The sequence below is a fragment of the Rhinolophus sinicus genome, chromosome 13 (genome assembly GCF_057876585.1).
Source record: "Rhinolophus sinicus isolate RSI-liver-muscle chromosome 13, RSI-T2T, whole genome shotgun sequence".
NCBI lineage: Eukaryota > Metazoa > Chordata > Mammalia > Chiroptera > Rhinolophidae > Rhinolophus > Rhinolophus sinicus.
Window position 1 is genome coordinate 62267000 of NC_142513.1, and position 16630 is coordinate 62283629.

General features: G+C 50.0%; 1 protein-coding gene across 1 annotated transcript in view; it reads left to right on the forward strand.

Moving 5' to 3' along the window:
- Positions 1–16630, forward strand: part of LOC109453648 (treslin-like) — a 162508-nt gene that overhangs the window by 82786 nt on the left and 63092 nt on the right. Inside the window, exons 14-21 of the mRNA XM_088789403.1 lie at positions 2622–2782; positions 3633–3795; positions 5317–5454; positions 6378–7015; positions 8707–8840; positions 11992–12247; positions 13767–13900; positions 15864–16053. The gene's annotated coding sequence lies outside the window, so the exon portion shown is untranslated. The remainder of the gene's footprint in view (positions 1–2621; positions 2783–3632; positions 3796–5316; positions 5455–6377; positions 7016–8706; positions 8841–11991; positions 12248–13766; positions 13901–15863; positions 16054–16630) is intronic.

Sequence of the window (16630 nt, forward strand, 5' to 3'; positions counted from 1 at the left end):
CTGCCTGGAGTGGCCGGCGTCAACCTCTAAAGATGAGCCTGTTCTGATGGGAACTTTAAATACTGCGGGATCAGGGTGATGTGTTGACAACTTGACTTTCCCAGCCCTCCTCCACCCACGTGTTTCAATCCATTTACCTTTAGTACCACCAGCTGGGTCTCTGTTATCTGTGGGTCTGTCTCTATTCTGTTTATTCATTTGTTGTGTTGTTTATATTTTACGTATAAGTGAAATCATACGTAATTCATCTTAATCTGACTGATTTCACTGAGCATAGCACCCTCTAGGCTTGTTGCAAATGGCAAGATTTCATTGATTTTTTATGGCTGAGTAATATTCCATTGTACGAATGTGCCACTTATTTATTCATTCATCCATCGATGGGCACTCAGGTTGCTTCCATATCTTGGCTGTTATAAATAATGCTGCAGTGAACATGGGGTTGCATATATCTTCTTGAATTAATGTTTTGGATTTCTTCAGATAAATACCGAGGAGTGGAATTGCTGGGTCACATGGCAGCTGTGTTTTTATTTTTTTGAGGAACCTCTGAACTGTTTTTCCACAGTGGCTGCATCAGTTTATAATCCCACCAACAGTGCACGAGGGTTCCCTTTTCTCCACATCTTGGCCAACACTTGTTTTTTATTTATTTATTGATGAGCCATTCTGACAGGAGTGAGGTGGAATCTCGTTGTGGTTTTTATTTGCATTTCTCTGATGATTAGTGATGTTGACCATCTTTTCGTGACTATTGGCCATCTGTGTGTCCTCTTAGGCGAAATGTCTATTCAGGTCCTCTGCCCATTTTTAATCAGATTGTTTGGGGTTTTTTCATGTTGTATGAGTTCCTTATATCGTTTGGATATTAGCCCCTTATGGATGTATCGTTTGGGAACGTTTTCTCCCACTCAGTAAGCAGGTTGTCTATTCACCCTGCCCATGCACGGTTCCCTCCTGCACGTTCGCGTCGGTGAAGTTCTCCTAAGTTCCTCTGCTCCTCTCCCGGGCTTGGGGACGGTCCTATGGCTGTTCCTTTGAATTCTTTACCAGGCAGATTCCTTCTCTCCGTTTTGTTAGGGTTCTTCCTGGGGATTCTTCTTGTTCCCTCATTTGAGAGCTACTCTTGTCTTTTCATTTTGTTTGACTTTCTGTGTTTGCTTATATGAATTAGATGTAATAGCTGTCGCTGCCATTCTTGGAGAAGTGGCTGTGTGTGCTGTGTGCCGGGTGGCTTTGGTGGGCCCGTCGGAGCCCAACCGGGCACAGCCCCCGAGCTGGAGCGGGTCCAGGTGTGTGTGGCAGTGCCCGGTGGCCCTGCTTGCTCCCTTTGTCCGGCCCAAAGTGGGCTCCGGGATGTGTCCGGAAATGGCGCTGCAGTGACCTTGCAGGTAGGCCAATCCCCCCCATTAGAGCCCCTGCTGCCGTCTGGAGGGGGAGGGGACTGAAACCAAGCAGCAGTGGCTCCTCCACCCTGGAGAGTCCCTGCCAGTCCCTGGGGCTCCCGTGTGGGGCTCCCCTGCTCCTCTGCTGGGTCTCTTTCTCTTGTTTGCTGTCAGAGCTGTTCACTCAGCCCCCTGTTGTCTGCAGGACTAATGGCTGGCTGCGAAGTCTGGCAATTTACATTCGCGAACTTGTGGCAATGCTGTTGCTCACCTTTTTTCATATCAGAGGGATTATTCATTATGAATTTGTACCAACTAGACAAACAGGTAACCAAGTTTACTATTTGGAAGTGCTGAAAAGGCTGCATGAAAAAGTTAGACGACCTGAACTTTTCACCAACAATTCATGGCTCTTGCATCACGACAATGCACCAGCTCACACGGCACTGTCTGTGAGGGAGTTTTTAGCCAGTAAACAAGTAACTATTGGAACACCCTCCCTACTCACCTGATCTGGCCCCCAGTGACTTCTTCACCCGAAGATAAAGGAAATATTGAGAGGAAGACAGTTGATGACATTCAGGACATCAAGGGTAATACGACTACAGCTCTGATGGCCATTCCGGAAAGAGTTCCAAAATGGCTTTGAAGGGTGGACTAGGTGCTGGCATCGATGCAGAGCTTCCCAAGGGGAGTCCTTCGAAGGGAACTGTAGTGATATTCAGCAATGAGGTATATAGTACTTTTTCCAGGATCAGTTCGCAAAGTTAATTGCCAGACCTCGTATATACGGGTGTATTGGGTTTGCTCATTGGAGGGGGCGAGTTCAGTGTCCTTCTAGGCCACTGCCATCTAGACCTCTTAAATGTTGGCTGGTTCTCAGTCAGTGTGTGCCCATCTTGTTAGCTGAGACCCCCAGTGAGCTGGCCTGCTGCTGGCCTGAGAGAAGTGAGGGCACCTGCTCCTGCGGCGCACAAGCTGGCTGGGCGCTCCGGGCAGCTGCGTGTGGGCATGCGTGCTCCCCGTTCTCCCCGGGGCTGCCTGTCCCTCCCCGTCCCAGGCCTCCTCAGGCTTTGCACTGGAGGAAAACACGGTTCCTGCTGCTTGGAGGGGAGGTTTGTGTGGGGTCGCTCCACCTGGCGCTCACTCGCCCGCAGCGACCGAGCCAGTGAAAGCTGTCTGTGTCCCGCTTTTCTGGGTGACTTTGGGCAACTCACTGCTACTTCTTGATTCCAGTCCTCACTGGCAAAATGAAGAACCTGGGCACGATGGTCTTTGAGTTTCTTCATCTCTGAAATCCTGCATTTATACTTGACATGGAGCTGTACGTTAGCAGTGCGGTCAGGCTTCCCGCAAACAACTCAGCTTTCCCGTCCTTCAGCTCCAAGTAGCGTCGCGTGAGTGAACTACCCTCCCCTGTCCTGCTTTTGCGCTTAGCGTGACAGGAAGACCCCATTCCTGGGAGACACTAACTTAGGTCACTGTCTAGGCTAATTCCACAACTGGACCAAAGTGTATCTTTGTTTAGTAAAACATGATTTCATGGAAAGTGCAGATAAACCGCATCAAGTGTGCTGCCAACCCAGTGTTCAAAATCCTTGAGAAGTAGCCGCTTTTCCAGTTCCTGCAAGCGTTTTCGAGACATGCATTTCTATCTGCCAGGAGCCTGCTTTGAAGCCAGAACATCAAACCAAATGGCTCCTGTCTGCTCTCAGCCGGGCCTTTCCCCCTGGCCCTGCTGTGTGTGCTCGTCTCCCCACCTCTGAAAAGCGGAGGGGGGGGGGAATTCCATGCCATGTAGAAGACTGAGTAACCCACCTCGCAGGGGGAATGACACGCTAAAAAGGGGGCCCTGGTCCTGCGTTAGTGAGTAGAGAATTTCTCCCCACACCTGCTGGAGCCTGATGGGAAGGGGCCAGGGAAGGCCTGCGGAGGGATCTCTAACGAGTGAGGGAGAAGCCCTTCCGGGGAGTCACCGTCCAGAGCCGGACACTGGCCTATCATCGCAGCAGGAAGCCTTGCAGCTTTGGAAGAGAAACCTGTCTGCAGGATTCATGTGTTTCCCAAGTGCTATGGGTGAGGGAAGCCCGCCCCTGGCTGAGAAATACTGCGCTGCTCAGAGGGGATTGTAAATGGCCGTTCCTACGACTCATCCTGCACTGATGCCTGGAACGGATGTCCCCTGTAACCGATGCTTAGGTCACCAGTTTCCTGACCTGTGTATTTTGCGTTCTTGTTCATGTTAAGGAGATGGAGCTGAACTGTGTGGACCCAGACGTATCTGCAACCCCAATCCTCCTGTCTGCAGTGGGCAGAAAAGACAGAAGCCGCCCCCAGCAGGAATTGAACTTGGACAGTGCGTCTGCCCCTTTGGGCGCCGGTCATTGCTGCATGCAGGAGGACCAGGCAGGTGAGCTGATTCATCACCTGGGCAAGTGGTGCCTGGCAGCTGTTTGCCTAAAGGGAAACCGTACGATTTCCTGGGAAGGTGGAGGTTTTCCCCGTTCCCTGGGAAAGACCTCAGTGTCAGTTAGTGTCACAAGCCACCTTGTTGGAGGGTGGGGGTGGGTGAGGAAGCTGAGTGGAAATGGGCCACCCTGTCCGTGAATGGCTTCTTTTACTGTATGGATTTGGGGATTGGACATTCTTGGAGACTGGGCATCCCGTGAGTGAAGACAGTAAACCTTCAAAGTTGCTCTGAGCCAGCCACCACGCCCCAAGCCGCCCTACCAAGCGAACTTGTGGCACTCGAGCATAGGATTCGATTCTTATTTGTCCCACGTTCTGTTCTAACTTCCTTCTGTGTCTCGAGTTATTTCCATAATAGGTTTCCCTGCCCCTACCCCCATGTTTGCCTCGAAGGTCAAACTGCCAAAGATGCTTACAGATCTCTTAAGATAAGACTAATGGCCTCTGGGAAGAGAGCACAGAGCTGGCAGGCTGGGAGTCTCTGATACTGGGCAGCTGACCCTCGCTGGCCAGGGCTTTTGGCCACGAAGCATGTCCTATCACCAACCAGGCTCTCCTTCCCAAATGTGTCAGGCAAGAAACTCACCAGATGCTTTACATGTCAGGGCCAGCTGCCAAAATCTGGGCTGAACTGGGAATTTTAAGACTGATTTGTAAAAAGAAAATAGTTTCTGGTGTTAAGAGCAGGATTTTGAAAGGTGTGTGCACTCACTTAGATGATGTGCTCTTCAGCCACCAAAATGAAACCACTGTGATATCTGAGGGAAACAGGTTTACGGTCTGCTGCATTTAAAAACTACAGAAGGAACCGTGTGTGTTACCGTTGCAACCAAAGCCAATACCTCTGGCGATGAACAAGGATTCGAAGGCGTGGGGTGGAAGGGATAAAAAGAATCGCTGGTTGTTTCTATAAATTTTCTTTTAAAATATTACCTTACCACCAATAAAAAGAGAGAGAGAGAGAGAGAGAGAGAGAGAGAGAGAGAGAGAGAGAAGTTTTCCTGCCACTACCTTACCTTTGTTTGTGAAACCCTGCAGGCTGTCCTCTGGTCGTTGTTCTCAGCATACGGGCCTGTAATTGCAATGTAATGTTTCCTGCCCTGTCTGGGCACGCTGCTTTGCGTAGGGCTTTGATGCACTCAGACCCCCCAGCCCCCAGCCATGGCCCCCCAGAGGTGCCCGTTGACTTGGGGTGTGCCTGTCCCCATTCCAGCAAAAGGGCAGCTCTTGCCTCCTCACACTTATGCTGTACTTTCCCGGCCCTGTTCTGCTGCCTCTTGTCGCAGCTTCCCCAGGTGAGGCCCATCCTGAACGCTTGCCGGATATTCCCCGACTGAGTGAGGACCCAGACATGGGTTCTGTGGCTTCGCCATTCTGACACGAGCAGCTCAGAGACTGACTCTGTATCCCCTGAACAGTGCCCCACTGTTGAAACATGACTTAGTTTTCTTCACTGTGCTAGGAAGCTGCATTTTTATCATGGATTGGACATGCTCAAGCTCTAAACCCCTTTGGGACGCCCCCGGATGCTGGCGTGCATCACCCCTCTTGGAGCAGGCAGTGTGTTCCGTATCGAGCTGCCGTGATTGGTGTCCTCCAGGTAATTCCCCCAGCCCACCCCAGCCAGACCTCCATAGGCACACAGTAGGTCGTCAGTAAACGTTTATGCCGCTGAGGTGACGGGCCCAGGGAGGCCACACCGTGCCTGCCGACATGCAGTGTGTCCTGGCCCACGGCCGGGCCGTCTCATTCTCCCCCCGTCTCCAGGCCCGCCCTGCTCTAACCCGTACCTGCCCACTGGGCAGCTCACACCCACTTCCACTCGAGCCCGTGCCCTGGTTTGCCTCCCACTTCTGCCCTCTTCCCTCCACTGTCACACTTTTGTTCCTGGCTGCATCACCTCACTTGTCACATAGTCACTTCTCTGCACTTACTGTTTATTCACTCATTTATTCAACAAAAACGACTTAGCATCTATTATGTGCCAGAAGAGTGGAAATAGAAAGATTAAAGGCGTGATTCAGTACAAAAGGACCTTAATGTGTGTGTTCGCCCGCGGCGTGCCGCCCAGAACCTGACTCGCCCGGCTTGAACGGACAGAGCGTGTATTGGGAGGCCGTGGGGTTGCATACAGGACACGAGGAGGCTGGGAAACAGATGGACCCCAACTTTTTCAGTCCTTTTGTTTCTCCCCTATAATTCACATTGGGGGTGGTGTATAAACAGCCTAGCATGTGTTCTCTCTCCACTAGGGAGGGCAAGATCTGATTAAATAAGCCCCTGAGACAGTATCCAGTGACAGAGAGGTGACAGCTGGTAGCTGGGTGCTGGACAGCCATACACAACTTGTGTCCATGTCGGGCACATGCCCTGAGAAGCGGAAACAGCCCGATGTGTGCCGTTGTGGGCCTGGGTCAGACCTGCCACTCATAGCAGGCAGCACAGCGGAGGGTTCGGGCGTCCTCCCCGGGCACTGCTGGCACCGGCGCCACCCAGGGCTCGCATGTCTGTCTCTGTCCTCAGCACAGAGCGGCACCACTACTGGAGCAGGACTGCGCGGCCCCTGCCACATCCGCCCGCACCCGGGGCAGGGGCTCTGCTCAGCGACCACGCCTGCGCGCAGCTGAACGGGGCGGACACGGGCTCCTTACCTGGATGGCAACCCCCTCTTCCCGTCCTGTGTCTGTTTTGAGAAGATCACTGCGATCAGGAATTTCGTTGCCAGACCCCTTCACAGCTTCTTGGCTGCTTATCTGCGTGGAGGAGCAGCCCGCGCTGGTTCAGCACAGCGCCTGGGGCTCAGCCTGGGATGGGGCACGGCTCCCGGGAGGCCGCCCGTGTTGCAGAATGACTGACTTGCCGGGACATTTGGGGAGCCCGGTCTGCAACTACAGCCCTTCTCTGACCCTTGTGCTTGCTCAAAGCGACAGCAGGCCTCAAGTGATCAAATCCAGAAACCATGACAGGCCCACTGTGTGCTGCATTTCTGCTGGTCGCCCAGCCTCCTCGCGGAGCAGTGTACCTGCAATGGCGGCCCAGGTGTCTCCCCAGCTTGGGACGATCACATACTCACCTGCCAGAGTGGGCAGCTCTTGGGGAGCATCAAGCGAATCCAAAGGCTTCCAGTTCCTGCTTTGGCCCTGCTGGCTGTGTGACCCCAGGTAAGTGGCCCAGCCTCTCTGAGACTGCTGCTTCCTGCCGACATTAGGTGATGCATCTCTTTGCTGGTGCCAGGAGCATGTGTCCGGCACTCAAGTTTCAAATCAGAAAGATAAATACATAGAGGACGCTTGGAGGTCAGGGGTCAAAGCAGCTTGTGGTAAAGGTGCGAGCGTCCCGTCAACCCATTCTGCTTTAAAAAGGCAGGACATGTTTCTGGAAATTTGTCATGACAGACTCGGGAAATTATAATTTAGATGTCATCTCTTGCAAATCGTAGCTTCTGAGATGTTGCTGCCGACTTTCATGATTTTATTTCCCCTTTATCCTGGGTGCACTCACTCAGACGTATGTATCTGTGGGAACATATATATCGTATCGCTTCCATTTCCCCCCAGTCTGAAGCTTAAACACCTATGGGAAATCACCAGGCATCACTTCCCAGGTCCCAACAAGCAGGCATTTCCTGTTAAATGAAGTTGGGGACGGAATTCATTATATTAACTAAGCCCGTTTCCATGCGATCAGTGGCGTCCTGGCTTTCTCGGGGACGTGGCTTTCCTTTGCGGGGCACATCCCTGCTGCCCCTGAAAGCGACCTCCCAATTAAGGACCTGCAATTAGATGCCAGTGCCACCGTGCTCTGTGCTGCCAGTGACAAGGAACGGAGGCTTCATTCTGATGGACAGAATTGGGCCTTTTCACACTCATTAATGGCTTGAATTAGAACGGGGTGCTTTCTTTGTCATTTCCCTTAGTTTCTGTAGAGCTGTAATTAAGTCTGGTGTCTGAAATCAGGAGAGTGATAAACGAAGGGAACACTGGCCGCCACCCTCAGGTACAGACTGTAGGCCGGGAATACAACAGCAGGCTTTGGTTCTGGAAGGAGATAGATGAACCCCCTACCTAGGTTATGGACTTTTGAAGCATGTATTTGTCGAATGAGTAGGTGCTATACATGTATACGTGTGTCAAGTACACAGGCTATAAAAGGTACGTGGGTGCAGTGGAAAGTACCAGCCCAATCGAGTATAGCTCTCATTCAGACTCAGCACACAGTTTCCTAAAACACGTCCCCAGCTAATTAGTTTATTTCTCCAGGAGCAACTAAGGTTACCAATTCTTGTGTGTCCTGTGGCTGGTTTTACAGTTAAGGGCAGTGGGGCTCAGACCAGTCACATGGCTGGCTGTTTGGAGCAGCTGGACTAAGGCCCTGTCCCCCCCCACACACACACACAATCCCTGTAACGCGTTCTCATCCATGATATGTAGCTGTCAACAGGCCCCAGGCAAATGAAACACATTCTTTTCTTAAAACGCAAACTAAAACTTTCTAATAAAACACAAGGCTGAAGAAGACATTCGGATGCAGTGCTTTTATTTGGCTGAATGTTCAGTAAAGGCCACAGATTAGTTCTGAAAGAGATGTACAGGACATCCGTTCCAGTGGCCTCGGTTTATAGATGAGGAAACCGAGAATCAGACAGGAAAATAATCACTCAGCAAATGAAGGTTTTCTTTGCATGAACCCTGAGTAGTGCGTTCTGACTTTGCAAGCGCCGTCTGGTTCCCCTCGCCTCACCCCAATCGTTATCTCCTGGTTCGCCTGGCTCTACTGTATCTGGGGCGTTATGGCTGAGTTCTAATGGAAAATGCAGGAGCTCATTGATTTCCTATAATGGTTTTATCTATAGGAACTTGCGAGGACATCTGTTGGCTTAGAAGGTTTGGCACCAAGTGCCAGAAAATCTTGAGCTGAGGAGGGATGTTTGAAAGCAGTGCCTCCCCGTTGCTCCTCAAGAAAAGCCTTTTCTGAACTGGCGAGACCGTAAGTCCTTGATCCGTCATTACTAAAAGATGCACCGTGTAGATGGAAACTAAAATTATAAATAATCATAGCAAAAAGTGATATGTGTTCAGTGGGTGTTGAACCGCACCAATCCCTTGTTGAGAACTGGGGCGCAGTGAAAATGCAGTCTTTATTTTTTTTAACGTGTGGTTAAATACGCTTTTTTTTTTAAATGAAGCGTAAGGGCACTAAAAGAACAGAACTACGATCTGTAGTTTCCAAATCAAAATTGACTGAAAAGGAAAAAAAAAAGGAAACAGAAAATGTTATCAAGCCAATAGGAAGCAGTGAGGGAAAAACAGAGCAAAAAAAAATGGGGGGCAGTTAAAGAGAAATAAGTCCAACTTTATCAGAAATATGATTCCACTAATGGAGCTTGAAAGCTTCTAATAGAGTGCTTTATAATCCTGATGAATATGTAAATACGTAGGGAGGGCAGAAAGCCATACGCATGGGAATGGTGCCCGAATTCATCAAAATATCTACTCTGGGAAAGGGAGGTGTGGCCTTAGATGAACAGGCCTCTCCGTTTCTCTGGATAGAGCTCAGTTGGACAGTCATTCGCTGAAGTTGGGTCAAGCTGCAGTGGTAGGTGCACGGGTCTTATATTGTCTATTCTTCGCTGGATGTTTGAAATATTCTCAACACAGTGAGTGTAGTGGCAGGAGGCGTACAAGAAAGGACCCCTTCTCCATGTGTGGCCCCATCTTTGTGCCCAGAGGAGGAGGACTCTGCTGACCTCTGAATGTGGGGACCCCCCCCATGGGCTTCCCACAAGAGTCAGAGAAGCCCGATGAGAATGCCGGCCTGGGGATCTGAGAACGGCTCCAGTCACCATCAGACTTCACAGGCAAACTCTGTTTGCAGACTTGCCTCCCCGTGTGTAATTTTGAGGAACTCTCAGTTGCCAACTGGAAGATGAGTCAGTCTGTTGGCCTTCCCGCCGCAGACACAACCAGAGCCAGGAGACACATGGCCCAGTCACCACGTGGGGATGTGGGAGTTACGTTCTAGGAAGACCCCCACGTCTATCAAACAGTAAAGGGGGTGCATACATTCAGGTGTGCTTTGACAGTGGTAGACTCTGCAGTGATGAGGCTGATGAACCTTTAAAACCTAACATGAGTGAAAGAAGGTAGAAAAGTTACCGTTCTCGTTATATGAAGATTGAAAACAGACTCCCCTGAACTATAATAGAAGCATGAAGAGGCGTACGTGGTGGCGAAAGCAGACGTCACAGCAAGCAGTGATGACCATAAGCTTCAGGCCGAGAGGGGGGGCTGCCGTGGAGCAGAACGACGCCCCAGGAGCTCCTGGGTGCTGGCAGGGTTCCGTCTTCACCTGTGTGGTGATAGGACGTGTTTTTACTTTATAATAGTGAGCCGCAGGTTTGCTCTGCGGTGACAGGAAAAGAGACCACTGCTGAGCGGTGAGGGTTAATTGCAGCAGATCTGAAATTGTCCTGAGCTGTTTCACTGGGGCCCTTGCAGGACACCGACCCCCGGGCAAGGCATGAAGGGCTCTGATTAATAGCTGCCTTGTGAGCATGGGTCCGAGGCATCTGAGGGAGGTGTGTGCCGCTGGTCAGCATTGTTTATTGATAACGAGATTAGTGTTTGCGCCTGGTCCCCGTGAGAGCCTCCAGGGCTCTGTCTTTGGAGCTGGTTATGCAGCAAGAACGTGCCTAGGGGAGCAGCAGGGTGTAATAAACCCTGGTCGAGACTTGACTCCATGCTCCATAATTCTGGCATGTTCCGCGGACAAGCGGTGGTGCCCGACCTGAGACAGCGAGGGGTGCAGCCTGTACAAAGGGGGACGGTTGCTGTTCAAGCCTCCCCTCCCCAGCTCCTCGCTGCAAGGCAGCCTTGGGCTGTGATGCACACCCCTCCTGTAACGCCATTGCGTTCTTACAGATATCGGCAACTGTTTCTGCAAACTCCAGACAGCAAATAGTGGGGTTTGCAGGCCAAAGGCAATATGCTCAACTCCTTGAAAAGCCAGGAGCCCTTATTACATTTAAAAATGTAAAGGCTAAAATAAATAAGTAAATAGAAATAAAAATATAAAGGCTGCGCTTAGCTCTTGGACTCTATCGAAACAGGCAGTTTAGTCCAACCCCGGCTGTAGTGTACCCTTTTCCCGAACACACTGTAGATTTGTGAGCAGTGTCATTATGATGGTTAATGTTGTGTGTCGACTTAGAGGGTGTTTTTGGATGAGTGTAACATTGAAAACAGTGGACTTTGAGGAAAGCAGATTGCTCTCCCTAATGGGGGTGGGCCTCGCCCAATCAGGTGAAGGCCTGACTAGAACAGACGGCCCAGCCTCCCTGAGTAGGAGGGAATTCTCCGGCAGACGCCTGCGGACTTCCCTGGCACCACCAGCTCTCCTGGGTCTCCACCCCACCGCCCACTCCAGATTTGGACTTGCCAGCCTCCATAATAGCACGAGCCACCTCCTTAGAGTAAATCTCTTTCCATATATACATATACCCACATCCTATGGGTTCTGCTTCTCTGGAGGACGCTGATTAATAGTCATAGGAGTTCCTGTGAGTCTTCTTTCGCAATTTAACCCAGTCTAACTGTTACCATGAGCACATCACATAATTGGAAAAGTGGACTCTCTTAATATACAGTAAGTGCTTATTTTGTGCCTGTTATCTTATCTGAATTATTTCATTCTCACCACAGTCCTTGTTGGTAGGTACTATTCATTCATTGTGCCATTTGCCATATGACTAAACAGAGGCGTAGAGAGTGCACAGAGCTAGCTGTCAGGTTTCAGCCCATGTAGAAGTTCGAGTGACGTAAGGACTTGCAGCCGGGAGGCGAGGGGTGTGGGGGCTACAGCTAGTCACCTTCTGAGCCGACATAGCTGGGTACCCAGAGGAGCTGTGCAAAGCAGAGACAGACCACGTGAGCCTCCGGCAGCGGGGGGAAGGCCCGCAGCCCCGTGGGGTAGGTGCTGACAGGGGCAGGATGGCCCGTCCCCTTGCCACAGCAGCTCAGCTCTGTGTCCTGGCACCGGGCTTTCCCGTGGGCATCAGCAGATGGCAGCTCCCAGCAGGTACTGCTCTCAGCCAAGAGATGCTCGGGCTAGCAGCAGCCTTTTTTCTTTTTTCCCCTAGTAAGAGATCGCAGAGGAAAGGCTGGGGGTCCAGCCAGCTTGGGGCCTTCCGAGCATGAAGTCCCTTCCAGGATCAGTGCTCACGAGACCTGTCATTTCATCCTTGAATGAAGAGTTGGAACAGTGAGTCCACGCCTCCACGAGCTGCACCTGGCCTTGGTGTCTGTCTCTTCCTGCCCCTCCCGTTGCTGAGGGCTGCCAGGAGCTTGGGGGGACCTTCACATCCGCAGCTGCAGAGCACAGAACCAGGAAGCGAGGTGAGTCCTTTCAGGCCCTAACCCCGCGGGTGGTGCTGAGGACAGAAGCTGCAACTCGGGACACAGTGCAAATAATGTTATAGAGAGGGACGCTGAGGACAGAAAACTCACCCCACTTCCTGGCCAGTGGGCCACCTCTTGACCTTGGTGCAAGGTTCTTAACTCTCTCAGCTTCAAGAGCCGGCGAGCTGTGCGGCCGGAAGGGGTAGGCAGCTGTGACGGAGTCAGAGAGTCTGGGCCGACTTTGTAATCACACAGCACATGTTGTCCTTTAAAGCAGTGAAAGAAGCAGGCAAATGAAAGTGTGTGTCATCCCTCAGGGATGGCAAGTCGCTCCGGCGAGGTGGGGCCAGGTCAGCCTGGCTGTGGCATCACTTGTCCTCCCATGTCCTCTCCCAACGGTTCTGATGAATCACGGAGTCTGGCCTCCCACGCTGGCCCCCCAGTGCGGAGAAACGGCGACATTCAGCCATCGCTCCAGACCAAAGTCACCCCATGCGTGGGTCAGGTGCTGAGGGTGCAGAGCTTCCCCACAGGGGGAAAGCGGGGACCGTCCTACCATCACCTGCTGCCTCCTGACGGCCCTGGAGAACCTTTTCACCTGTATCCCGTTCCGCTGAGTGTGCCTCCCCGAGCCGTCGCCCTGAAGTGAGCAGAGAACGAGACAGGCGTTCCTCCTTAGCTTCTGTCCGCTGTGCGTGTTTCTCCCCTCGAGCGTGGGGGTAGTGCGCGCTTGGCCTCGGCTCAGCCCCGTTTGCTCAGGCCCCCAGGCTACACACCCACCCGGTTTCCACCCGTGCTTAGAGCTCACCCACGACTGGGGGGATCCTGCCACCCAGTGGTGACGGTGGGAATTGCCTTGAGTGGGAAGCTCAGCCAGAGAGCGTCCGATTGCCCTAAAATAAAGAAGGCTTTGAAAACATTACGAATACAAGATACGAACCTTGCAGAGCAAGAGTGAACAAAATTGTGAGCCTCCAAAGTGAAGCATGGTGGGAAAGCACATTCATCTGACGTTTGTTTGGCTAACAAAAGCAAAAGCTTAGTGCATATTACAAATGTCTTCCTGTTGTGAAATTGTTACTTGTTTGTCATGTTTAAGAAGGAAATTATAATAGCACTGCTCTTTAAGATCAGAAAAGTCAGGGATCCGGGCCGGCCCAGTAACTCAGGTGGTTGGAGCGCCATCCCCGGCTGGATTCCCACATGGGCCAGTGAGCTGCGCCCTCTACAGCTAAGACTGTGAAAACAGCTCTCCCTGGAGTCTTTTTAATTAATGCGTTTGTCTGTGTGATACAGGAATTCAGAAGCTACAGTTTACTGGAAATTATGTTTAATAGTTTTAACTTGTTTGTTAAGCTGGGCCAGCTCCATGAGGCCAGCTGTATGTAAGGAAACCGTGCTCAGATCCCTCAGAACCGATTTCTAAGACTTCAGTCTCTGGAAGGAGGCCTTTTCCACCCTTGGTCTGTATCATTGGCCTTTTAGTTATAAGGAGGTTTTCCTCTTGTCCTGCAAGGAGGAGAAGCAGAGGAAGAAGAGGAGCTGCGGAGAGAAGGAGACTTTGCAAGGACACCCCGGCTGGGAGAGTTTCAAGGGCAGCCATTCCTAGATGCCTCCGCCGTGGTCGCTCCCAAATCTGCCTGAGAGCAGGTAGGAATGATCGCTTACATACCCCTTCCCATCTTCCTTTTCACAATACCCTGTTTTGACAAAAAGGAAAGCGGCGCGCCTACTGTCCCACTGTCTTACTGTGCTTTGCTCCGAGCTGTAAAGCTCCCTGGGGCACCACCCCGAGACAATGTCAAATACAGTCTTTGGGGACCACCCCTGTGATAATTGGCCGAGGCTCCCCAGGCTCATCTGGGGCTCGGCTGCAGCTCCTGGGGGTGGTTGTGTGAGGGAGACGTGAGGCAGGGGACCCTGGCTGACTGGCCTGTGGTGGGATGCTCTGAATTTGGGGTATACGGTGGAGAAATCAGCATGAGGGGCTTCACCTCTCCCATCCCCCAAATATTGTCGCATAAAGCATCACTCTTGAGGGAGGCTCTTCTGAGAAGAGAACAGAGAGCCCCAGAAAACGTGTGCCCCTCCCAACATTCACAGCTCAGCGGTTACTTTCAGGTATGTCCACACCCCAAGGACCTGTACAGCTCAGCGAGGTTGATTCTTTCGGGCGTGATGAGAATGCTTCGTGAGCCCCCAGAATTCTTAAGTATACACTGATTCCGTCCTGCAGGCAGGACCTGCTGTGGTCTCTCAGATCCTGGGGTGCTGCCTTCAACAAGACAGTTACAGCCTATTTTAACACGTCACCTCGCAAAATAGTTATTCCTGTTAGAGTCTAGCATGGCCTTATTTCATTTCATAAAATGTTTAATATTGTTCTATCTCCTTTTAACAACAAAACAAAATTATGTGATAGCTGTCAGGCTGATTCATTTTTACACTTCAGTTAAATATACAGGAAAAGTTTGATTGTGATATCTAATGTAATTAATCATTCCTGAGTTTTATACATGATTCTTACTGAATTATTCCAAAAAGCTAAATGCCAGTGTTCAGTAACACACAAGCACATACACATTTTCCAAACACCGTGCTTCATAGGTGACCTTTGCAAATAACAGTATTTTAACTACACTTGACACTGCACAGGATTACATAGAGTAATACTATTTTAGGTACCTATCACTTTGGTAATGATTGCTTTTAGTAACGTATCCTACAAGCTGTGCTCCTTACGTTATTTCTTAATGGTTCTTTTAAAATAGTATTCTTCAAAAACACATTGGAAAATAAAGTTGGTTCTTTCTAATGTTATTCAATAAAGAAAGTAAGCCGATGGGACTGGCTGGTTTGCCATCAAAGGCTGGTTTTGCTCACTGCATTAGGTGGCAGACTTTTCCACGAACTTAATAAGCTACGTTTCCACCAAAATAAAAATATGTATAAAGCAGTAAAATGATGGAGACATTTTGTAAAATAACATTGTATTGGCGAAGTGATATTAAAATTAAAATTTCAATTTCCCCAACGCTTTATGATTAAATAAGGTGCCCGTAAGTGAAGACGTGGACAGTACACTTAATTGTCATTTAATACACATTGGGAAAGTTTTTTTAGTTATATGTCCCAGAAATTTAAATAAGGAATAACTGTAATGAATGGGTAACATCCACTTGCATAAAAGATGGTTTCAAATTATTTGATTTTAACAGCATTGCTAGAGGACCTAATTAAGTGATCAGCTGATTATTAATTAAAAAAACTAATAACAGATAAAGATACCATTTTTGGCATATAGCTCAGAAGGAGTTCCAAGAATTGAGTGACAATTCCGTAACAATTTCTATTCCCACCTACATGTTTCTGAGAACAAGGTTTCTCAGTATTTATAGCCACAGAAATGGAAAATGGGTAGAGTAGATGCTGAATCATGTCACATTTTAGTAGCAACAAGTAAAATGCCTCAACAGAACATAACGTTTTGAAAGCCACCCGTCCCATTAAGAGACGTGTTTTCCACCAACTCTTGCTTTGTATGTTCTACTTGGCATGTGTGATGCTTTGTCCGTACATCTGCCTGACAAAACCTGTGCTTCCCGTGCCTCAGCTCGGAAGCCACTGCTCACCCAGCCACCTCGTGCATAGATGACCATGTGGTTCCGTGTCACCAACGGAAAGTGAGCAGTCGCAGTGTGTGCAAGCTCCGGGCCAAGGCTTTTAAGAAGGAGTCGTGTCTTTTCAAGCTTTCTTCTCCCTTCCCCCGAGCTGGATTCTGCTAAGATGACGAGAGGTGCCTGGTAAGTGAACCGAAGGTAGGCTTCGTGGTGGCGGGCCACTGGGATGTGGGGCTTTGTTGAAGCAACCATCATACCTTAAATACTGCAATGTTTAATAAGTATTTATCAGTATTTTGTGGTGCTCTGTGCAAATGTGTGCTGGTGATGAATTGTACTGATGACTCAATCCAGAAGGAATTTTTAACACTTAGCGCCTTCTGGTGATAGGAAATGGGGTAAAACTCCAATTCTTTTATATTCATAATTCTGAGAGAGAGAGTTTGGTTGGGGTACTCAGTAAATATAAAAATGTGTAATTAGGCTAAAAATACATAACAGAAGGGAACTCGCAAAATGAATTCAAGGAGAAAAAAGGATGATATGACTTTTGCAGCTGTGAAAGAAGGGTTTGTTCACATACAGTTTTTAAAGGGTGATGGTTTGCCTTCAATTGCTCCGTCTGCCCTGCTACTGCTTTACAGCCGTCTAATACTTCCCCACGCTGCTACAGTGGGTGCACAGAACGCCACGAGAGCATGACTTGTGTAGCTGGAGTCAGAGTTCGGGGTCTCTGCAGCCAGTCACCCCACAGGCTTAC